The sequence below is a fragment of the Bidens hawaiensis genome, unplaced genomic scaffold (genome assembly GCF_021521415.1).
Source record: "Bidens hawaiensis isolate Kalapana, Puna unplaced genomic scaffold, B.hawaiensis_p1.1 tig00004101_1, whole genome shotgun sequence".
Taxonomy (NCBI): Eukaryota; Viridiplantae; Streptophyta; class Magnoliopsida; order Asterales; family Asteraceae; genus Bidens; species Bidens hawaiensis.
In genome coordinates this window covers 1,079,860-1,103,809 of record NW_027491241.1, presented here as the reverse complement: position 1 = coordinate 1,103,809, position 23,950 = coordinate 1,079,860, and the positions used below count along the sequence as shown (strand labels likewise).

At 38.0% G+C, this 23,950-nt stretch overlaps 1 pseudogene; it reads right to left on the bottom strand.

Moving 5' to 3' along the window:
* Positions 1–1,271: 1,271 nt before the first annotated feature.
* On the bottom strand, positions 1,272–10,663 carry LOC143625331 (U-box domain-containing protein 15-like; annotated as a pseudogene).
* Between the last annotated feature and the right edge of the window lie 13,287 nt (positions 10,664–23,950).

The following is a 23,950-nucleotide window of genomic DNA, read 5'->3' as shown; positions in this document are numbered from 1 at the left end:
TATATATATATATGGTAATGTTAAAATGAAAACTCATTTGAGTTGTGAAAACCCTATGTAACATCGTTTTTTTTGTTACATGTAATATATGTTGTAACATTTAATACAAAACATCGAAACATAAAAAAAAAATGTTTCGTTATTTTTTAACATTTTTTACTAATGTTTATATATGTTTTCAGGAGAGAGAAAAAGTTATATTTATATTTACATTTTTTATTCACTTTAATTGTGGATCACAAGATTTAAACATTAATTAAAAACATGTGTTTGAGAATGTGTTTCTAGAGTTTTCACAACTCAAATGAGTTTTCATTTTATACTTAGCCTATATATATATATATATATATATATATATATATATAGTATCAACTACAAAAACGACTCAAGTAGAATGAATATGAAACCGTTGGGTGATTATACAAGTTTTACCTAACGTAGAACTTAATTATGGATAAAAAATGACTAAATAATAACTAAGTACCCAATTTGTTCTATTTATATTTGGCATTCAATTAAAGCAATTATAAAAATAAAAAAATCAGCCCGGCTTCACGTAAACTGGGCCTATAGAGGATGCTACAATTTTGAAAATAAAGTGGGCTTTTTCTTTAGCTATTTGTTAAAAACAGAAGTCTTTTTTTCCTTATATTAATTGTTATAAATGCTGGGTGCCATTTAAACTAGGCAACTAGCAATTAGGGGTGTTTTCAGGTTTTGATTTTTTCGGATCAGTTTATTTGGGCTTGGGTTAGTTTGAGTTGGGTTGTTTGGTTTTCGGGTTTAAATGTAAAATGAAAAAAAAAATGTTTTATTCACAAAATATCATCATACTATTAAATAAATATCATAAAATTTCAAATATCATATTATAATGTTCAAAAGTCACAAAACAAAATATGAAACATAATATTTCAAATACCGAAGGCTCGCATCTATAAAGAACAGATAATAAATGTTCGGGTTTTTTTTTTTGGGGTTTCAAGTTTTGGGTCGGGTCCAGTTTTTTTTTTTTTTTTTTGGAGAAAACTGACCTGACAACCGACCAATTTAAGGTTCAGGTTGGTCAGGTTTGGGTTATTCGGGTATTCTCGGGTGGCTTCGGGTCAAGTTCGGTATTCGGGTATAGAACTTCTACATTGGCTCAAGTTTTACAAAGATAATCAACATCTCCAAACATAATATTCATATGACTAACAACATCATACAACCTTATAACAGGATCATTCAACATAACTAACATAACCGTATCTGAAAACAACAATCCAGCGTTACCTATTATTATAGCTCGGTATCTGCCCGCTTTTACTCATAAGTTCCAACATCGCCACCGCCTTCATCTTCCCTCGTTTCGTTCCATTTCGTGATATCTCCGACACATGCTCATACACCCCGTACTGAAGCGCCACGACGAGGTTATTATTATTATTCGCACAAAGTTTCAAAAGGACCGAAGCCACACATTCCTTATTCTTCGGGGTCCCTTCGCGCATAAACCTAACTAATGTTTCAATAAAACTAAGTTGTCCAAGTTCTTTTTTCCCATCAGGATGTTCAGCCAGTAACAATAATATTGAAAGTGCCTCATCAACCATGTCCAAGCCTTTGTTTTCCAAAATGCTTAGCAAATGTTTAATCGCGCCCGATTCAATAGCTTTGGCTTTATTCGTTTGTAAAATGGTTAAGTGAAACAAGGCAGTGGCCACGTCTTTTCTACCCCTTATCGTGCCATTGCCTAACAATGCAACCAATGGTGGGATCCCGTTTAATGAACCGATCAACGTTTTGTTTTCGTCGAGCATTGATAAACTAAACAATGCGGCTGCCGAGTTTTCTTTGGCGCCAGTCGTCCCGTGTTGTAATATTTCTATTATAGCGGGGATGGGTGCGTGGTCAGTTACTTGTTTTTTTATATTTTCGTCGATGGAAAGGTTTAAAACTGCGGTGACCGCGTGTTCTTGGATTTTGGAATCCGGGTATGAAAGAAGGTGGACAAGTGGTGGGATGCCGCCTTTTTCGGCTATTAAGACGCGGTTTTCGGGGGATTCGCGTGAGATCATGCGGATTTTCGTGACCGCTTTTCGTTGTACCTCGAGTTCACTTGAAGATAGGTTTTGAATTAAGATGATTACTTTCTCACTATGTGCTTTTTTAGGGGGTTGAGAGGGGGCTTTTTTGGGGATTTGGTAGTTGTTGGTTATGCACCATTGTTGTATTAACTTGTGTAACGCGACGTTTGGGGCTAACGCCGTGTGGGTTAACGGGAGTCAGGTTTTCGGGCAGGTTCGACGGTCGGAGTCTAGCCATTGTTGTATGCTTGCTCTCTCATGTCTGTATTGAAAGATGAAATTTTAATATTGAGACAAGAATTGGTTACAAAGTTTTTAACTAAGGTGCATTGGTTTATCATGTCAACAATATGGTCAAAATGGTCATATTGACCATATTGACCAGTGAGTTTGACAAAACAGTCTTGACTTTTAAGTAAAATGTTGCGACGTCACAACAATGTGTGCGTTGCAGAAGGTGTTTTTTTTTAAAGCCAAATGATTTTTTTTAAAAGAAAAAAGTCAAGGCTAACTTATCTGTAAAAATGGCTATTTTGGTGATTTCCCTTATTATTACGCTTGATTGATAGTAAAATGTCTAAACTTTTATGCGTGTTTGTTTTAAAGCAATGTTTTCATAATCAAGACCGGTCAACAACAAACCACCTGTCTTATCAGACTAGTTCATAAAAACCGGATGACATCATAGACAATTTAAAGATTAAAAGTATACATATAATTTTAAAACTAAAACACTACATGAAACTACTTTGTTTTTTGGTGTGGATTTGCATTGTTAGCAAAATATAAAGAGCGGAATAAACAAAATATGGAGTCTAAAGTATTAAGCGAGTCATTAAATAAGATTTCGAAAGAAAAAAAAAATAATATAAAAAATTGAAAATCCATTCAAAACAATTGGTTAGGCTCGTTGGTTCAACTTATACGACCCATAACCGGCTAGTTGTGCTCAACAGAACCGCTTATATGGGTGGAACAAGTTTATAAAACCAGACGGCATCATAAAAAATATAAAAAAAATAATATTATATATATAATTTAAAAATTAACACACTAGCTGGAACTAATATATTTATTTGGTATGAATTTGCAGTGTTAACAAAATGTAAAAAGTACAATAAACAAAATATGAAGTCTAAAGTATTAAGCGCGTCAAATAAGATTTTAAAAAGAAAAAAAAAGCGCAAAATTTTTTTACTAGTCTGGTTCACAGGTTTAACCAGTTCGACCCATAACCTATAGAATTTGGTATTCGATCTTGGTTTTTCATATCATAACAAGAGGTTAAATACAAAATAAGATCCTAAGATCAAGGAGAACAAAAAGGAAACAGATAAACTAAACAGGCAACTAAATATGACAGCTAATATATCATAATAATTTCCTTTACTCCCCCTCAAGCTGGAGTGTGGAGATCTCGAACACCTAGCTTGCCAAGAAGATCACATAAAGGCTGAGTTCCCAAGGGCTTGGTAAAAAGATCTGCAATCTGTTGTTTGCTGGACACGTGAAGGGGCAAGATCTCACAGGATTCAACACGTTCTCGGACAAAAAAACAGTCCATTTCCACGTGTTTGGTGCGCTCGTGAAAAACTGGATTGTTTGCAATATGTTTGGCAGCTAGATTATCACAATGAAGAGGTGTAGCATCATGTATGTCAACTGTAAGATCCTTAAGCAGCGAACGAATCCAAAGAATTTCACTAACTGTAGTAGCCATAGCACGGTATTCAGCTTCCGCCGAGGAACGGGAAACTACTGACTGTTTCTTTGTTTTCCAGGATACCGGAGCACCACCCAAAAGCAGCAAATAACCCGTCCGCGAGCGTCTGGTGAAAGGACAACCCAACCAATCGGCATCACAATAACCGACAAGTTGGATTCCACCATCCTTTGGTATAAATATACCTTGACCAAGACTAGATTTTATGTAACGAAGCACGCGAAGAGCTGCATTCATGTGGTTATCTCTGGGATCGGAGACAAATTGGCTTAGTACATTGACCGCATAGGCAATGTCAGGACGCGTGGCCTGAAGATATAACAGTCTCCCGATAAGACGCCTATAAAGAGAGGCATCGACCTTGTGACTTTCAAGACATTTATCAAGCTTTAGATTTTGCTCCATGGGAAAACCACTGGGTCGACATCCAAGCTGCCCACAATCAATTAGTATATCCATGGCATATTTATGCTGACTTAGAACAATCCCATCTTCAGTCCGAGCAACCTCAATACCCAAGAAATACTTCAATGGGCCAAGATCCCTAATGCTGAAATTCGTATCCAAATGAGCTTTGGTTCTTTGAATCATATCTTCGTCATTACCAGTAATAACGACATCATCAACATAAATTAAAATTGCCACAAACTTGCTTTCATTTTGATAGGTAAAAAGGGAATGATCAGCATGAGATTGTTTATAACCAATATTTAGAAGCGAGACTGTGAACTTTTGATACCAAGTACGCGAGGCTTGCTTCAATCCGTATAGGGACTTTCTGAGACGACAAACTCTAGATTCTTCTGGATTGGAAAAACCTTGCGGTATCTTCATGTATACTTCTTCCTTTAAATCACCATGAAGAAAAGCGTTATTTACGTCCAATTGGTGTAGTGACCATCCTTTCTTGACAGCAACCGTGATCAGAGTTCGAATAGTAACCAGTTTTGCAACTGGGGCAAAAGTGTCATGGTAATCAATTCCCTCTATCTGAGTAAATCCTCTTGCCACTAGACGGGCCTTATATCTCTCGATCTCGCCATTGGGTTTGTATTTTATTTTGTAAACCCACTTCGAATCGATGGCGTGTTTCCCTTCTGGCAATTGTTCTAACGTCCATGTTTCGTTTTGTTCAAGAGCTTTAATCTCTTGCTGCATGGCATCACGCCAATCTTTATCCTGCATAGCTTCTTTGAAGGATTTTGGCTCATTTGAAACAGTAATGGCCGCTAAAAAAGCTTTGTGAGATTCCGAAAATTTGTTATAAGAAACATAATTGGAAAGAGGATGTACCGTAGAAGAAGTTCGATTGTGCACGGGTTTGGCGTGGTCTATGGATGGTGGTAGTGACACGTTGTAATCTTGTAGTCGGGATGGAGGCACCTTGATCCTTGTGTCCCGTGGAGCCAGAGGGTCAACATGAAATTCTTCAATGGCAATGTTATCCTCGATTTGTGTCTCTTCAATCGGTTCAGTAGTCTCAATGGGTTCGGTTTCCTGATAGAAATCGGACATGGCATTTTCTTCACCATTGTCGTCTTCCATATGCTTGGCATAAACATCTTCATGCCACATGGGGAGCTCAAAAATATCAGAAGTTGGATCCTTGGATTTGAGATAAGCAAATGGAAAATTATTCTCAACAAACTTGACATCACGTGAGACTATCATTTTTCCGTGCTCAAGATCAAAAATTTTGACACCTTTCGTTCCCTGTGGGTAACCCATAAACACTCCCGGTCTTCCCTTGAATTCGAATTTGTCACCTCCTGTCTCTATGCTGCTATAATAGGCTAAACACCCTAAAGTCCGCATGTGTTCATAGTCGGGTTTTTGTCCGAAAATGATCTCATAAGGGGTTTGGTTGTTAATAACCTTAGACGGAAGGCGATTAATGATGTAGACAGCCGCCTCCATGCATTCTCCCCAAAATCTCTTTGGAATGCCCCCGTTGAACATGAGAGCCCGAGCCGTTTCGAGGAGATGTCGATGTTTTCGTTCAACCACTCCGTTTTGTTGGGGTGTATGAGGACAAGTAGTTTCTGACAAAATACCCTCACGCGCATAAAATTCTTTCATGCGGTTGGAAGTGAACTCACCTCCATTGTCACTTCTTATCCGTTTGATGGTTTTTGAAAACTGGGTTTTAACCATTTGGTGAAAGTTTATCAAACAATCACTAGCTTCGCTCTTGTGCCTGATTAAAAAAATCCAAAGAGCCCTACTAAAATCATCCACAATAGTTAAGAAAAAACTTGCATGGGTTGTGGATGGTTTACGATATTTACCCCAAATGTCACAATGAATCAACTCAAAACATTCGGTAGTTTTAATAAAACTCTTAGGAAAAGGAGACCGTGTGTGTTTTGCTTTAGTACACGAATCACAAACATTGTTCTTAAAATTGAAAGAAAATTCTCTTAAAAAAGAAATATGCGATAACTTGGATTCAGATGCATGGCCCAGTCTTGAATGCCAAGTTTTTGCATCAACCTTCGTTGCCATAGCCTTCCTTTCTTGAGCCACCATCCCCATCCGATATAGACCTTCAACGCATTTACCCGTGCCAATCAACTTCCTCGAGTGTAAGTCCTGCATCACGCAAAAATCCGGAAAAAAACTTACAATACATTGTAATTCCTTTGATAGTCTACTAACAGAAAGCAAATTGCAATTGAAGTTAGGAATGTGTAAAACATCTTTGATTTTAATTCCACCAATTAGGGTGCAGTTCCCTTTAGCTTCTACCGGTATACTGTCGCCATTCGGTATCATAACAGGCGCCTCTCGTATGGCTCGAGTGCCATTTTCAAGAGACTCCTGTTTATGTACAATATGTTCGGTCGAACCCGAATCCCAGATCCAATAATCAGGTTCATTACGCTTACCAGCCATGTTTGCTTTACGAGTAGGTTCACCTTCTGTATGCTGCCCACTGCCACCAAGATGTTTCATGAGAGTTTGGTATTGTGCTTCTGTTAGGCCCGCTAGACTGGATTCGGTCTCAACGTGTGCAGCCTTCGGCTTCCCTTTGTCCATCTTACCTTTACTGGACCACCATTCGGGATAGCCTATCAATTTGAAACAGCCTTCCCGTTTATGACCATCTCTCCCGCAGTGAGAACAATGATCAACTTGTTTGCTTCGTTGAAAGCTGGAAGAACCTTCCCGTTGTCCTTGAGTTCTAAACGCAGCCGGCTCCACCTGTGTTTTTCTCATCATGGTGATTTGTTTCTGCTGTTCCTCTTCAGAAGCTAGACGATAGGCCTCTCCAAGTGTGGGAGTGGGCTTGATGGAAAGAACATGAGTTCTTATTGTTGAAAAATCCCTATCGAGACCCATCAAAAACTCATACAATCGTTCTTTGTCCTTGAATTCAGTGAGTCTTTTCCCAATGTTGCAAGTGCAATTTCCACAAGTGCATCGCGGGATGGGAAAGACAGATTGTATCTCATCCCATATCCCACGGAGCTTGGTATAATACGCCGAAACGGACGAATCATCTTGGTGGGTTATTGAGAGAGATTGTTTTAACTCATAGGCTCGAGGCGCACTCTCCTTCCCGAACCTTTCCTTCAAGTCATTCCATATTTCAGAGGAGGCGTTAGCATACTTCACACTCCCCCTGATGTCTTTATCCATCGCTGTCGTGAGCCATCCAATGATCATGGCGTCACAACGCATCCACAGCATGTAGTTGGCTGCCGCCTTTTCTGGTTTAGGGATCGTACCGTCCACGAATCCCATCTTGTTCTTTGCAAACAGAAAGTTTGTCATCTCCTTCGCCCAGTCACTATAGTTTCCGTCGGTTAAGGTTTCATTGACGTGCATCTGTTTGGGTAAGTCAGAAGGGGATAAATAATAGGGTGAGTTGGCGTCGATGGCTTCATTCTTGCCACTGCCGCTGGATTTATCTCCGGCCATCTTAGGTTACGAGCGGTGGTTCTTGAGAACCTGCTCTGATACCATATAGAATTTGGTATTCGATCTTGGTTTTTCATATCATAACAAGAGGTTAAATACAAAATAAGATCCTAAGATCAAGGAGAACAAAAAGGAAACAGATAAACTAAACAGGCAACTAAATATGACAGCTAATATATCATAATAATTTCCTTTATAACCCGGGGGTGGGGGTGGGGGTGGGGGTTAAATAAATGCATATGAACTTACTTGACCAGTGGCAATAATAACAGGATCCCTCATTATCTCCAACGTGATCGGGCACAAGAACTCAAACGGGATAGCGATTGAAGTGCATTTTTGCAACGATCTATTAACCGCTCTATTGCAAGGAACCAGATCATCAAGAACATTAACCTGTTCGATTCCCGCAAACCTTTTAAACCTATCAAGAAGATCAATAATGTTTTGAGTTCCTTGTGCATTTTGTCCTCTTCTTTCTTTCACAAGTCTCCTTATTGCAACAGTTTCAATCCTCAAATCCTCAAGAGTGTTTAATGACAATCTGTTTGCTAGCTTTTCAATGCTCTCGCATTCAGCGATTCGGTCACTGTCAAATGACAACACTGCCCTCATGTCCGAGGTTAGTTCCATGTCTTGATCGTCTATTCGTTGTTTGGCTCGCTTCAGTTGCATGCACATTAGCTCTAGCTGCAATAATTGGAAATTGTGTCATATATATGATCCTGAACATGAACACGACACGAGTTTTTACAGGTTGACATAAACATGACTAGAGGTGTAAACAAGCAGAGCCGAGCCTAAGCTTTACTTGGCTCGAGGTAGACTCGTTTAACTTCCAAGAGCTTTTGGTTGAGCTTGGCTCATTTATTATTTATTAATTAAGTTATATACATAATAGTTATTTTTTAAATATTTTAATAATAGTTTTATATATAGCATAATAATATGGATTATTCATATTTTTCATCAAAATTTTATAAATAAAAATAATTATTATATAAATATACACTTAAAATATTAAAAAAAAATTTAGAAATAATATGCTCATTTAGGCTTGCAAGCTAGCTAGAGCTAGATAAGTGAAGCTCGGGCTTATGCTCATTTACTAAACAGCTTTACTTTTAGGCTTGAGATAGGTTCAAATCAAGCTTTTGGTGAGCTGATCTTGAGTTGCTTACGAGTGGCTTGGCTTGTTTACACCATAGACACCTTCCGTTTGACACAAACTTTTATTTATGTTATTTTTTTTGGCATATCAATAATCTAAAATAACAAATTTATAAAAAAATATATATATACAAGTACATGCAAAATAATTACTTTTAAACTATTTCTCTTTTGCATATTAATTTCTAGGACAAAGTACCCAATGTGTTTTAAGTTATGACATAGAACACATTTTAGAAAATAAATATAAAATTAAACGCGTCGGTTAACCCTAACAAGACATGTTTAGCTAAACGTGTCCGTGGTTTTGACCCTCTAGACAAACCTCAAACCCAATTTCGGAAATATTATTTTAGGCATAATTTACCTGTTCTCTAACTTCTTCGGAAATTCCAATTTCGTCGTATGGAAATCCATTCATTGCTTGACTCAGTTTATCATAAACAGCATTGAATCTGGTTATCATTGCATCAGCCTCCAATACCTAAGTTAAAGACACAAACAAAGGCCATGTTCTTACAAATGTGTTCGTGTTACGCATATTTATGTTCATTTATGTTTGTTGGTTCATGCTTGTTCATTAAAGGATTTTAATACTGTAAATGACTTTTCTAATTTTATCAAATAGAATTAAGCAAAATTATTAACCAGCCATCTCCACTTTGGTGGGATGGTAAAGGCTTAGGCCTTTGGGTGAGAGGTCCAGGGTTCGATCCCTGGCAATGGCGGTTTATCCTAAATGGTAGGAGGTAAGCTTAAACATTCAAAAAAAAAAAAAAATTATTAACCATAAAACAAAAAATATATATGAGTAGTATTTTATTAGTTTATAACTTTATATGTAAAATTAACACATGAATATGAATGTTAAAAGAAACACCAACACAAACTTAGTAGCTGGACCAGACCGCTGACACTGGCCATTCTCGGTTAGCCAAAAATCAAATAAAACATTATTTTGTGTTCATTTTATTGGTTAGCCAAAAAATCAAATAAAACATTGTTTTGTGTTCATTTTACCAATTTTGACCAAGTTTGACTTAATTTGATCAATTTTGACCCATTTTCGCCAATTTGACCAAAAATTGACCAATTTTGACTGAAACTTGACCCATTTTGACCAAATGATTTTAGGGGCTGATTAGGTGAAATCAAATCGGTAATCCGATTTCCGATTAATCCACGCCTAATTGTGATTTTTACAACGTTGATTCTCGGTTAGCCAAATTAAATAAAACATTGTTCTGTATTCATTTGTGTCCGTTCGCTTGTGTCCGTTAAGTGTTCATTTCCTTAATGAACGACCACGAGCCAAAACTTTCGTTCGGTTAGTCGGTTTACCAAATAAATTTTGCTTCCGGCTTGACAAGTTTTCAACAATTTCTTCGACAAAATGAATGATTTCTTCAATTTACACAGACACGAGATACAAATCTCGGGTATATGAGCATCGAGATCACGAAGCTCTTCCAACAACGGCAGCCAATGCCTCAACCGACGGCCGAGGGTCTGGCTTCCTTTCCTCTGCGTCCCACGAAACTCTCCCATCGAATTCGCAACGTCTATGATCCCGATCAGTTCTTCGGCCAAATCTCTAACGACCCTGGCATTCGATAACACGTTCTCTTCGTCCATGGGTAAATCAATGATTCGGGTTCTGTCAGCATCCAAAAATCCTCATGATTTGGAACGAAACCCGGGTTTGATGTTTGATTTGGAGGTTGATATTGGCATTGGTATGAGGTGATCAAGATTGATGAATAGAGGAAAAGCATTACTGGAAATTGTATGGATTAATTTGGGAATAAGATTATATGAATCAAACATTTAATTTGTGGTGGCTTCAATTATTATCTATCTATAATATATATATATATATATAAAATATAAACGAGAACTTAAAATTCTAAGGACTCTCTTTGATTTAACTTAAATTTATGGATACGGGTTACTAAACCAGGTGACTCTTAAACAAGTTATAACATCTCATTAAATTAAAAATTAATCTTACCAATTATTTGATATGAAAATCTTATAAAATAGGGATATACTAAAATTTAATATCCAATTTTAAAAAAAGATATTATTTATAATTAATAAACAATTTTATAGTAAAAAACATAAACGGGTCATGGGTCACCAAATCCAGATTGCTTTTAAACGGGTTATAACATATCATTTATTTATGAAACCCTTCATCATCAAAACCTAAGTATATTATTAACTTTCTTGCAATAAAGAAAATTAAAATCCAAATATACATATATAAATATTAAAAACGAAAAATGTAAAACAACCCCCGTAATACGGGGGATAAAATCTAGTTATATTATATTTTAAAAGTTCGTTACAATGTTATATTATATTTAAAAGGTATATTGTTTTTCATTGATCACAGCTATCGTGTTTTGGTCATTACCATTCCCAACTAAAGAATTGGTTGCTGACGATCCCAACTTTTAACGTATTGTTCATAACGGTCCACGACTGACAGAATCCTAACGTCGTTAGTTTTAGGTCGCCAGAAAAAATTTTTGGTCGGAAAACTCAAATTTTTTTTCCTGAAAACTCAACATTTTCGTCCCGAACATCTTGGTAACTTTGTATCGGACCTTTAGGAACCTTTTTCTAGTAAAAGCCCAAATTATTGAGTTCGCCGGAAACCCTAGAACCATCGTCGGAATTGGTTGATGGTACTCAAGTGGTGGTAGTTGGTTGGTGGTGAGTCAATTGGTGGTGGTTGCGTTGTTTAGGTGGTGTTTTCCGGTAACAAATTTGACTTTTCCGGCCAAAAACGTTTTTCCAACGATTTGAAACTAACGGCGTTAAGATTTTGTTAGTCGCGGACTATTAAGAACAAATATGTTAAAAGTTAGGACCGTCAGTAGCCAATTCATTAATTGGGACCGGTGATGACCAAAAGAAAAAAGTTAGGATTAATAAAAACCAATATACCTATTTTAAAAGTTCGTTACAATGTTGGTTACCTACATACTTGTGTAACCAATCTATAGGAATGAATATAAAGTGTTTAAAACTATCTTAAATAATGACATTCACTGCCTAGCAAAAAGGTCAGTTTAGTGGATTCGGGTTTAAATGAAAAACGGTTAGGATTAAAACGGATGAATTAAAAAAAATGTTTTGTTTCGGATCAGGACGACTTTGGTTGGTTTAAACAATTGGCATAAAAATCGTAACAAAAGTAAATTCAAATAATGGGTCGGAACGGGTTTGTTACGCGCTTGATGCCACGTTACGCACGAATCGCACCAGGTTGTGAATCGAGTGACGGGTGGCGCGTCTGATGGAGTGTTACGCATGTACAGGCGCTGGTTGCTCGGCCGGTGACGAGTGCCCTCGATGCCACGTTACGCGACCCATAATGCATGATGTGTTTGAAAAATAACATCAACCCAATTTGATTGGTTCGAAAAATAAAATATGCTCATTGTGACCCTTTTTATTGGAAATGGTTGTCTCAATTATGGATGACATCGGTACCGTACCGGTACCGAAAATTCCGGTCCTGAAAAATCGCAAATTTTTTATACCGGTATCGAAATATTATGTTCGGTACCGGTACATGTATTGAAGGTAAAAAATTCAAAAAATACCGTTACCGGTACTGATACCGAAACTCAAAACTTTGATACCGATGGTACCAAATCGGTATCAATTTCGAATCGATACCGGTACCAAATTTGCTCATCCCAAATCTCAATAAACTCACTATGTGAAAAACAGCCATCTATTTAAAAAAAAAAATAAAAAATATTAGTCCATTTTTTGGACGGTTGTTGGGTCCACCCAATTAAGAAGAAGAAATAGTTCAATTTGACAATTTGAAACTTTTTAATTCAAAACTTTTAGTTTATGTGAGTTTTTTAAAAAGTAATAAATATGGTTTATGAACATGCTACACATTTCAAAAGAATTAAAGGTTAATTGCAAGTTCCAAGTTTTAAATTGTGAACTGATCCGTATAAAGCTCAAACTGCTCGAACTTGCTGATTTTAGGTTCGATGACGGTTTGATCAATTTTAGCGGAGGGACACCCCTAGCCTTTGTATTTTTGTCGAAGTACGAGTTTCACGACAAAGGTTCAACATGATGGGTTAGGTCGTTAACTCGTTTTGAAACCGACAAGAATGACTTTTTGAATGTTTCCCACTAAAGAAGAACTTCAAATGGTTTACCTCTTAATCGTGATGAGTTGGTGATGTTCGGTTTATTTGTACATATATTAGTATGTTAACTTAGTCGTTTTATCCGTTTATTTTAGAAACTTTGGTACTTCATACATGTTTATTGTGTTTCAGGTCACAGGTACTTAATGCGTTTAATTTGGACCTGTACGAGCATGGAATGAAGACCAGGGATGTCCAGCACGCGAACCGAGACACTAATTTGGACTTGCTGAGTAAAGTCACCCATCGCGTAGCGCGATGGGTGTGGAAGGCAGGGCATCGCGCTACGCGATGCCTTTCATTTTACACTGTGTTGACTTTTGGTCCATCGTGTAGCGTGATGGACCAAATGAGGGGACCATCACGCTACGCGATGGTCCGCACAGACGGGAAAGTTAGGGTTTGTATGTTATATTCGTTTTGACGACCCTAGACGCGATTATCAAGTTTCCAGAGCAGTTTCCAAGGAGAATAGCAGTTGATCATCACTTCCATTCATCTAGAGTCTATAGATATGATCCAAATCATCATAATCGAAGACCGAGAGATGCCGAGACGCGGCTAGACCCTTCGAGTCATACCCGAGATGTATAGTTTGTAATCTTTCAGTTATTATCTCATGTACTAGAACAATTGATTGTAATTATCTTGATGTTAATCTATGAGTATTGATGTCTAGTATTATTTTGCACAACGTCAGTTTAGGTTTATTTCGATCAGAACGATTAGTGTGCCAGTTGCTATGATAATTGCTTATAGGATTGTTTTGACCTGTTAATTTTTAAATTTGGAAAGTTGCTTAAAAGATATGGGGTGGATCATAGAATTGCAACGCCTTACCATCCACAAACGAGTGGACAAGTTGAGGTTTCAAATCGGCAGATTAAACAAATTTTACAGAAAACTGTGAGGACGGACCGAAAAGATTGGTCAACGAAGTTGAACGATGCTTTATGGGTTTACCGAACTTCTTTTAAAACGCCGATTGGAACCACAACATATAGACTTGTGTATGGCAAGGATTGCCATTTACTGGTTGAACTCGCACAGCGTGCTTATTGGGCTACTAAGAAAGTTAATTCCAGGTACGATGATGTAGGTAAATCAAGGAAGTTAGCATTGTGCGAGATTGAAGAGTTGCGGGACGAAACGTATGAGTGTGCGCCGGCCTACAAGGCGAAAATGAAGAAGGTCCACGATGCAAAGATTCGGTTGAAAAGCTTTGAGATTGATCAAAAGGTGTGGTTATAAAACACAAGAATGAAGCTTTTCCCGAGTAAATGGACAGGCCCGTTCTTAATTGTTGGAGTCGGTAATCATGGCCAATTTGAGATCGAGGATTTCAAATACCACATTCGGCAAGTGGTAAATGGTTATAGGTTGAAGCCATACTTAAAGATGGATGATATTGATATAACGTTTAATATACATTAATCCCGTGTACATTTTATTTATTATTTTATTAGTTTTGTTCGGTTTTAAGTAAGATTTGTATACTACTACCATGGTTTTATGTTTTAGGTTTTGGGTTTTAATTTCGTTGAAAAGAGGGCGAAAAATGAGCAAAAACAAGCCGAACCAGAGAACCAAAGGATCAGGAAACGAACTGGACCGAACCAGAAGAGAACTGGACCGGCTAGGCCGGCCGGCCCCACCCTTAAGACACCAGAGCGCCGCGTGGTGGGGGTGGCCAAGCCAGTCTCCAGAATGTTCCAGCTTTTAACCGTCTTACGTATTTTTGGCCGCCTGTTACCTATTTAAAGACCCCTAAACTCACCCTAAAGCATACCCTGAAGTTCCAGACGAATTTGGTGAGTTCCGAGGCGTACTAGATCAGTTTTCGGCAGCTTTGGAGTCGAGGAATCAGCCGGCGAAGTGCTTAATATTCAAGGACGAAGACTCCGGGTTTTATCATCTTTATTCTTCCGTTCTTATTTATTTTAGCCATGATTTTCGTTTATTATTGTTTTGTTTTACTTTAAGATGTTAGGCTAAATATTATAGACTGCCTAGGCTTATGATGAACCTTTGTTGATGCTTGATTTTGACTGGGGATTTATTTATCGTTATGGTGTTATGAACTAGTAAAAGGTTTACTTATATTAAATTGATGCATATGAATATTTAGGATTGTTTGATTAATTGTTATTATTCCATAGTTGCCTGGATTATTGTTTGTCATTATGATAGGCTTCTATTAGGTCAGTTACTTTGTGTTCTTGATTATTTTATGATTGATTTGCAATAAGATCATAGGAATAATAATTATTAATTAAATAAACATAAGTGTGCTGCTAACCTAAATAACTGTAAGGTGCAAGGTTATTGATAGGTCTTTGTTGATCAGGATTGCTAGATTTAGTTCTTCGTAAGGAGTCCGTCTAGGTTTGATTTATTAACTTTGTCTATCGAGTCAATTGAATATATTAGACTTCCTTTGATTTCCGTGCTGTAAAGTAGGATTTCGTATAAAGGAACTAGTTTGTAATTAATTAGGTGGCCTTAAGGAAACTTGATTTTTAATACTGGTGTGTGTTAAAACTTATTAGAAATCCATAGGTGTCTTTTGAGAAGGGTCAGGGGTCCTGTTCGGGTTTTCTCTTAAGCATATATTTTATGATCCCAGTTCCATAACTAAGTATTATCCCGGGTTAATTGATAACTGAAATTTAGGGTTCTAGCTTAGGTGGTTGTTCATCATCATCTGAAATAAGTCTAAGTTATAAGTTTAGTTGTCTTTAGTTTTCTTAATTAGTTAAAATTATTTTATTAGTAAAACCCCCCTTAGGCAAATAATAAATAAATAGTCGTGTCTGTAGTTGAGTCTAATTTAGCTGGTTTACGTAATTTAAAGAGTCTCGTGGGTTCGATATCCGGACTTACTTAGCTGTACTAGAGTCGATTGGTTCACTTGCCGGTTAGTAGTTTAGTTAAGTTTAAGAGTCTAGAATTTATTACTTAGTGTCTAGATTAGCGTTTATTTAGTTAATAAATTAATTACTACTTTTAGCACATCAATATTCACAAGATGGGCAAAGAATCTGTGAGCTTCATTGTGACCTCACCGGTTTATGAGGATAATTGAAGCATTTGGGGCATTGTCGAGCTGTAGACACGCAATTCAACGCTGACTGGGAGGCAACTGGGGTTTGTATGTGTGTTCCAGTTTATTTTCTTTTTGTTGAGTCGTTGTTTGACTTTTGTCTCGAGCTTTATGTAGCAAATCCCAAGTGTGGGGAGCTTTTGGTGAAGTGTGCATCATGAGGTTCGGTAAGCTTTTGGTCAATTTCGTGGCGTTCCAGGTACGTATTGCAAATTCCGACTTCGGAATCGTGTTCAGGGTGAGGTCGGGATGTCGAAAAGTGACCGGGTCAGAAAATGCCCGACCCCAAATCGCCAAAAACTTTCTGTTCACTGGGGACCATCGCGTAGCGATGGCCCTGGACAGCTCACCATGGCGCTACGCGATGGTGGCTGGGACGTTTCTGACATCTGACGTCATCGCGTAGCGCGATGACGCCAGATCAACCACCATCGCGCTACTCGACGGTGGCCAAAACCCTAATTGACCAGATTTGGGTCGCGTAGCGCGATCCTTATCCCCATGACCCATCGCGCTACGCGATGGGCCATGGATAATCCGAAAAAATAAAATAAATAAAATAAAATAAAATAAAAATTTAATAATAAATAATAAATAAACTAATAATAATATAATAATAATAATAATAATAATAATAAATATTCATAAATAACCCTCACCACCGCCTCTTCACATCTCCCTCTCTCTCTCTTTTCCTTACACACCACCGTCCACCACCATCACCCCTCCTCTCTCTCCGACCACTGCCATAATCGCCGGCCACAGGATCGCCGTCGTCCTCCACCAACCACCGTCATCATCTCACCACCATCCATCATCCATTCACCGTCGCAGTCACCACCGTTCATCATCATCACTTACCACCGTCGTCTCTATTCACCACCAGTAGTCGCCGTCACTCAACCATCAGTCATCGCCACCACGTATTCTTTGATCGTGATTCTGATTCTTGAGGTAACACTATTCGGGTTTAGTTCGATTTCTGTTATGAGTGTTTGGTTGAACTCCCTCTTGAATTAGATACGTTTAGTTGTGTGTTAATCGGGTGTCGGGGCTTATGAGCAGTTTTGTGCTCAGGTATTGAAATTTTAGTGTTTATGATGCCGGGTGTTGGCAGGTTGATTATTGGTGGGGTCGGTTTTGTGTCGGGTTGTGTTTAAATGTGTTGTCGGGCCGGGTTTCGTATTTTTATTAATAATAATAATAATACAAGTAAAATAAATATTGAATAATAAAATTTTTAAAATTTTGAAATTATTTTAATATATTTTAATATTATAATATTATTTTAATATAATTATAAAAACTTAATTTTAATATCTAATATATATAAGATCATATACTTATATTTTAATATTTTAACTAATACTAATAATAATATTAATAATATTTTCTACTATATTAATATAATTTAATATCATAATAATACATAATCTAATATAATAAGATGTTAAAAAATTTTTAATTACTAATAATAATATTATTAATAATATCTTTTCTTAAAACATATTAATTTAATATATATATATATATATAATATGAACTAATACATATTTTTAATAATATTTAATATAACATAATAATGTAATTTAATATTATAATAATATAAATGAATTTCGAGACCCGAGCCGTCCGATTTTGTGAATCCCGGTTATGTTCGTTGTGTTGCATGTTTTTCGAGACAATAGTCAGTCGTGCCTGTATTCGTGTCAGTTCGAGTCAGTTCGTGTCGTGTCGAATTTTCGGGATTTTGTGCGTTACTCGTATTCGGGTTATCCGCCCGTACTCAATCTCCATTCGGGCATAGATACCTGGGTTTATTTTGGATGTAAATAGGACATCCCGAATTTTTTCTCGTTTTTCGTGTCTTAGATTGATATTCTGTCTCTGTCTTGCAATATGTCGGACGTTCCAGGATCTTCATCAGACGCCGCCGAGCACAAGAAGCAGAGACCAGCAGGCGCGGGACGACGTGGTCCCGTCGCACGTCCGAGGGGAGCTCCAGATCCCCCGCAACCCATGGTGTGCCCACCACGGGTCATCAGGTACGACGGGGATGAGATCCTGATCACTCCCGATACGGTTTAGGAGTGGATTATAGGGACGGCCACCTGATCCCTCACATCATTCTTCGATTCGCTCCTTTGTCGAGGAGCAGACTTTGTATCGTCGTTTCACGACGATGCAGCTATTCCGACACAGGACGATCGACTGGCCCCTGCTCTTCGCAGTCGGCCAGGAGATGGCCGTCCGGGCTAGCTTGATCGCTCGGTGGATTCAAGTCCTCATGGTTGACTCGGCACAGTACGTCGAGCTCACACGTAAGTTCTTTTCCACATTCAAACATGTGCCAACTGAGTTCTCCGAGCCCCATGCGGTGTTACTCGCCCTAGGCCGGCGGACATACGATATGTCCGTGCCTAAGTTTGCCGTGGCCACTGGCTTTTACATCGCCGAGGAGGTGCTGACCCCGGCGTTCCTTACGAGCGTCCGGGGTTATACTCTCCGATCGCAGACCGATCGGGAGTTTTGGCTGACAGAGGCCCGGTTGGGCCAGTTTTGGGTCACGATAGCGGACAGGGCCCACTCGAGCTTCGTTGTCGATTCGTCCATTCGGGACACCGTCCGCCGATACCTTCACCGCATTGTTGCCTGCTCTATCATTGGCCGTCACTCGGGCCACGAGAAGTGCAGCAACATCGACCTTTTCTTATTCCTATCGATGATTACGAGCCGGGAGGCCAATATAGCTATGCTGCTTCTCGCGTCGTTCTCCCGGAGCCGTGGTTGGCAGGGTCTTTCGGCCCAGTTATCTATGGGGCTTTATATCACCCGCATTGCAGAGGGCCTGGGGGTATTCGATCGCTATCCTCATGACTATTTTACCCCAGGCCCTGCTTCGACCCCATATGCTTTGGAGGATGCCAGGAATGCCGGGATTTGCGAGCTTCATGATCCACCTATGCTCGTCCCGGTCCGACAGGGTCCTCAGGCACCACCACCTCCGGGGACAGACGCGGCTGTCGCTCTCCATATGGGCATTCCTACGCACCGACAGCCTGTCTACGTCCCCCGCATCATGAGACCCCAGCAGCAGCACCCGCTCCGCCACCCACAGCAGCCACAACAGCCAGTCACATTAGAGATTATTCAGCAGCAGCAGGCTGCGATGCAGATGGAGAAGTGGGCCCATATGGCCCGCCAGGACGAGTATTTTCGCATTTTATTCTCTCATCTGCAGGTACCGATCCCAGTATCCTTAGAGACACATCAAAGCGCTGGAGATCAGACGGAGGCATCTGGCTCAGGTCAGGCAGCTGATCAGCCTGACCCTGCGGGAGGCAGATGGCAGCAGACGTCGGTTACCGTTTTTGGTTGTTTTTCCATTTATTTTGTTTTTATTCATATGGTCTGTATAATATTATATTATATTTGGGAAAATATGTATGGGTAACCGGTTGGGTAACATTTATATATATATATATATATATATATATATATATATATATATATCTTGTGATGATTGTTTGTTGTATTTGATCTGTATATTTGAATATATTTGTATATATGTTTGTGTTGCTTTTGGAACTTTGTGGGTGTGTTCACTATAAACCCTCACGATACCTTACTCGTCCACCCGGGCTACTGGGGGTTTAAAAGGCTTGTTGAATATGCTAAATGCAATCGTGATTCCTACGAAAGTGAGTCAGGTCTTTTATTATTTTTAATTAATTAAAAAAACTTTTTATGAAACTGACTAACTCGGCTCGGTAATGATTTTATAATATAATAATATTAACTATTGAAAGACGTAAGTCTTTATACTTGTGATTGGTTGCTTATACATGTCTCGAGATTTGTGCAGATGTGGTTAGTCGGTATTGGTCATTAGTGGAGGCGTGTGTCACGAGTATGTTGAGAGTTGTGGGCCGAGTTTAGCATTGCATTGTCATTATTATCAGGTGATTTCGGTTTCATAAACTGTTTTGTTATTTTTATTTTTATAGTTTTTAGAAATGTAATTGTATATTTTGTTTAATCCAATCACATTTGTTCCCCGAGTTTTTGAGTAGTTAAACTGTCAGTTCAACCCTGTCTCCCAAATGATTATTAATTGCTTTATTATTTTAACATTGAGGACAATGTCAACCTCAAGTGTGGGGATGGGGGGAAACTGAAAATTTTTTGCCCGATAGTACGTCGAACAGTATTCAGAAACCTAAGTTATTAACTGTCACTTATTGCTATTAATGCCAAGTTAGAGGTTTTTGGTCATGGTTGGTTTTTCAGCTTCTCGATAGTTTTCCCGACAAATGTTTTTAAAATGAGAAGTTGAAAATGGAATCGTTTAGGCGGGGATAACGAGTCAAGGGGATAGGTATACATGTTTCATATCGGCAGCTATTATTTCTAGACATATTCTGAGATTAGCCTCTATACTTAATATACATATTATATAATAGATATAAAACATGTCTTGTCATTGATTGAGGGAAACCGATAAGTTTTACAGAATTAGAACTTGCTTGTCACATGCTTTTTGAGATCTTAATACCACCACCTGTATGGAGATTAGAACTTTAGAAAACCCGTTCCGTACATATTTCCTCACTACATAAATTCCTTACCCGACATTATCCCCTAGGAGCCCGTTTGGACCATATTCCTTTTCTTTTGGTAAACTGAGCGTTACATATCATTTCATCCTCGGCCTTTATTTTATTTTTACCCGTGTGATGAAATCCAATTCGTTATCGAGTTGTATATATATCGAGTTGTATTTAGTCAGACGAGTTGTAAAGTTGTAAAGTTCTGAGTTGTAATTATCAGTTATTGATGTCAAAAAAATCAGCAAAAAGACAAAAAGAAGTTATCAGTATAGTATTTCAGTTGTTTTTAGTAATGAGTTTGTAAATAGCGGTTGATTGTGTAATTAGTTCGTTTGTATTCGTGAGTTTGAATATTGGTTTGTTTAACTGGGTTTCATCCACATGAGTCACTAAATAAGCCTAATCCGTACACGAACCTAAGCCTCAGCAAAACCTTAGTCCGAGTCTTTATGCAACCGGTGGTTAATGGGTGGAGATAAGACTGACCTGCAAGCATATTAAGTTGTAACTCATATTAGGTATTTTGAGGGCAGAGACATTTACTAGCACATCTTTTGCTAGTCCAGATATTAAACCGAGAGGAGTGTTGATAGTGTGAGGGATGTGAACATGTATGCCCTAACCGGAAACAAAGTACACTTGTCTGGGCGATTCTAAGGTTTTATTGTAACATTAACTTTATTTGTGGGTTGTCAATCTAGAAAGTGTCAGTCTGGGAAACAGGGCATGACCTTAAACCTTACTAGTATTAATGGTGATAATTGGTTGACCTATGATGGCGGTTAATGTTTACTTTAGAGTTTTGCTTGAGGGCAAGCAAAAGATAAGTGTGGGGATGTGATGTTCGGTTTATTTGTACATATATTAGTATGTTAACTTAGTCGTTTTATCCGTTTAGTTTAGGAACTTTGGTACTTCATACGTGTTTATTGTGTTTCAGGTCACAGGTACTTAACGCGCTTAATTTGGACATGTACGAGCATGGAATGAAGACCCGAGATGTCCAGCACGCGAACCGAGACACTAATTTGGACTTGCTGAGTAAAGTCAGCCATCGTGTAGCGTGATGGGTGTGGAAGGCAGGGCATCGCGCTACGCGATGCCCCTCGCTTTACACTGCGTTGACTTTTGGTCCATCGCGTAGCGCGATGGACCAGAGGAGGGGACCATCACGCTACGCGATGGTCCGTACAGATGGGAAAGTTAGGGTTTGTATGCTATATTCGTTTTGACAACCCTAGACGCGATTATCAAGTTTCCAGAGCAGTTTCCAAGGAGAATAGTAGTTGATCATCACTTCCATTCATCTAGAGTCCATAGATATGATCCAAATCATCATAATCGAAAACCGAGAGATTCCGAGATGCGGCTAGACCCTTCGAGTCATACCCGGGATGTATAGTTTGTAATCTTTCCGTTATTTTCTCATGTACTAGAACGATTGATTGTAATTATCTTGATGTTAATCTATGAGTATTGATGTCTAGTATTATTGTGCACAACGTCAGTTTAGGTTTATTTCGATCAGAACGATTAGTGTGCCAGTTGTTATGATAATTGCTTATAGGATTGTTTTGACCTGTTAATTGTGTGAACGCATACGTTTACCCTTAGTTGAGTCACACTGGCAGGGACCGTTTGATAACCAGTGCCGTGTGTTAGCGAGCGTGGATGCCTAAGGTTTAACCGGTTAGTCAGTCTGTAGTTGACACAAGATAGTTTATCTGTTAAGTTGCATGAGTTTGCTGTTAGGTTGCTTACTTGGATTCCCGGGTGTATTTTGCTTTGTTTGATTGATTCAATACATGATTAATTGTTCGTTTATTATAAAACTAAATTTTTTGCTAGTGTGATCAGCACTTTGATAGAATTCACTTCATAATGTTAGGAATCGGTTTCACATACTCCTTGTGGTTGGACACCCTACTTACCCTGACTAGCTTAAGGTGATTAGGACACTAGATTTAATTGTTTTTGACTAGATAGCGACAGTCTAGCATCAGTTGGTTATGGGACGGTCTCTATTGGCAACTCAAACTCTAGTTTGCGTCAAAATCTTGTTATACCAGATACCCACGTATCTGTTGCGTTGGAGATTGGGAGACCAAAATATCCTCGTCTTTTACGGGTCGAGTTAGTGTGATGGTGTCTATGCTAAGGGCGTGTTTTAACTTAAAAGTGATACATAATGTTTGAATATTTAAGACCCATAAAGCCTCATCACTAGTTAAGATAACAATTTTTTTGAACGGCGTTTTGACTCCGCACTAGGCCATTAGGCTTAGCAATTACCAATATATGAGAGTACCACTTGCAAGTCGTAAGAGGCCTAAAACATACAAGGACATGAAAATGACCAACAATAACATTAGTTACCTGCTCTCACGTTATAGAATCGGTATATCTAGAAACGTAAATTGGATAACTCCCAAAATTTTAATATAACAAAGAAAATAACTGCAAAAAACTAGCACGTTACAGTTGCGAATCGACACAAATTCGGTTAATATCTGCAGTACCAGCACAAATTGGTAAACATTAATTTGTAAGCCAAAAAATCATATTTTAAAGGCATGGGATCAAACGTCGAAACACGGATATAAAAACATGTTACGATGGGATAATTTTAAATCATGGAAAAAGTTTCTGTCATTTTAAAGACCAACCACAACAAATACGAAAGCAAAGTTTAAGAAAATTTTAACCAACAAATAAAACATGTAAAACCGACATTTGTCCAAGTTTAAGGTTTAAAAATATAGTTCGTTAAATATTATAATTAGTTAAAACAAAAGATAAAATAAAGGAAATATATAAAAACCGTTTAATAATATACCAATCTATACTATATTTTTAAAAGTTAAAAAATATATAAATTACAAATAATAAAGTAAATTTAAGTAAAAAGAATTAAAACACAATATATGTAAAAAAAAATAGCGAACTTAATAAAAAGAAAAAAAAGAGTAAAGTGAATAGTAAATTGATTAGTAGATATATGCGGATGAAGAAATTTCCTTTTTAATATGTATAATAATTAGCTTAAAGAGCACAAAATGAAAAGACTACATACTAAAAGTTGAAAGCAATCCTGAACTTACTAAAACACAAACTAACTCGACTCGTTAAAACAAGACCCATGAACTCAGGTACATGACCCA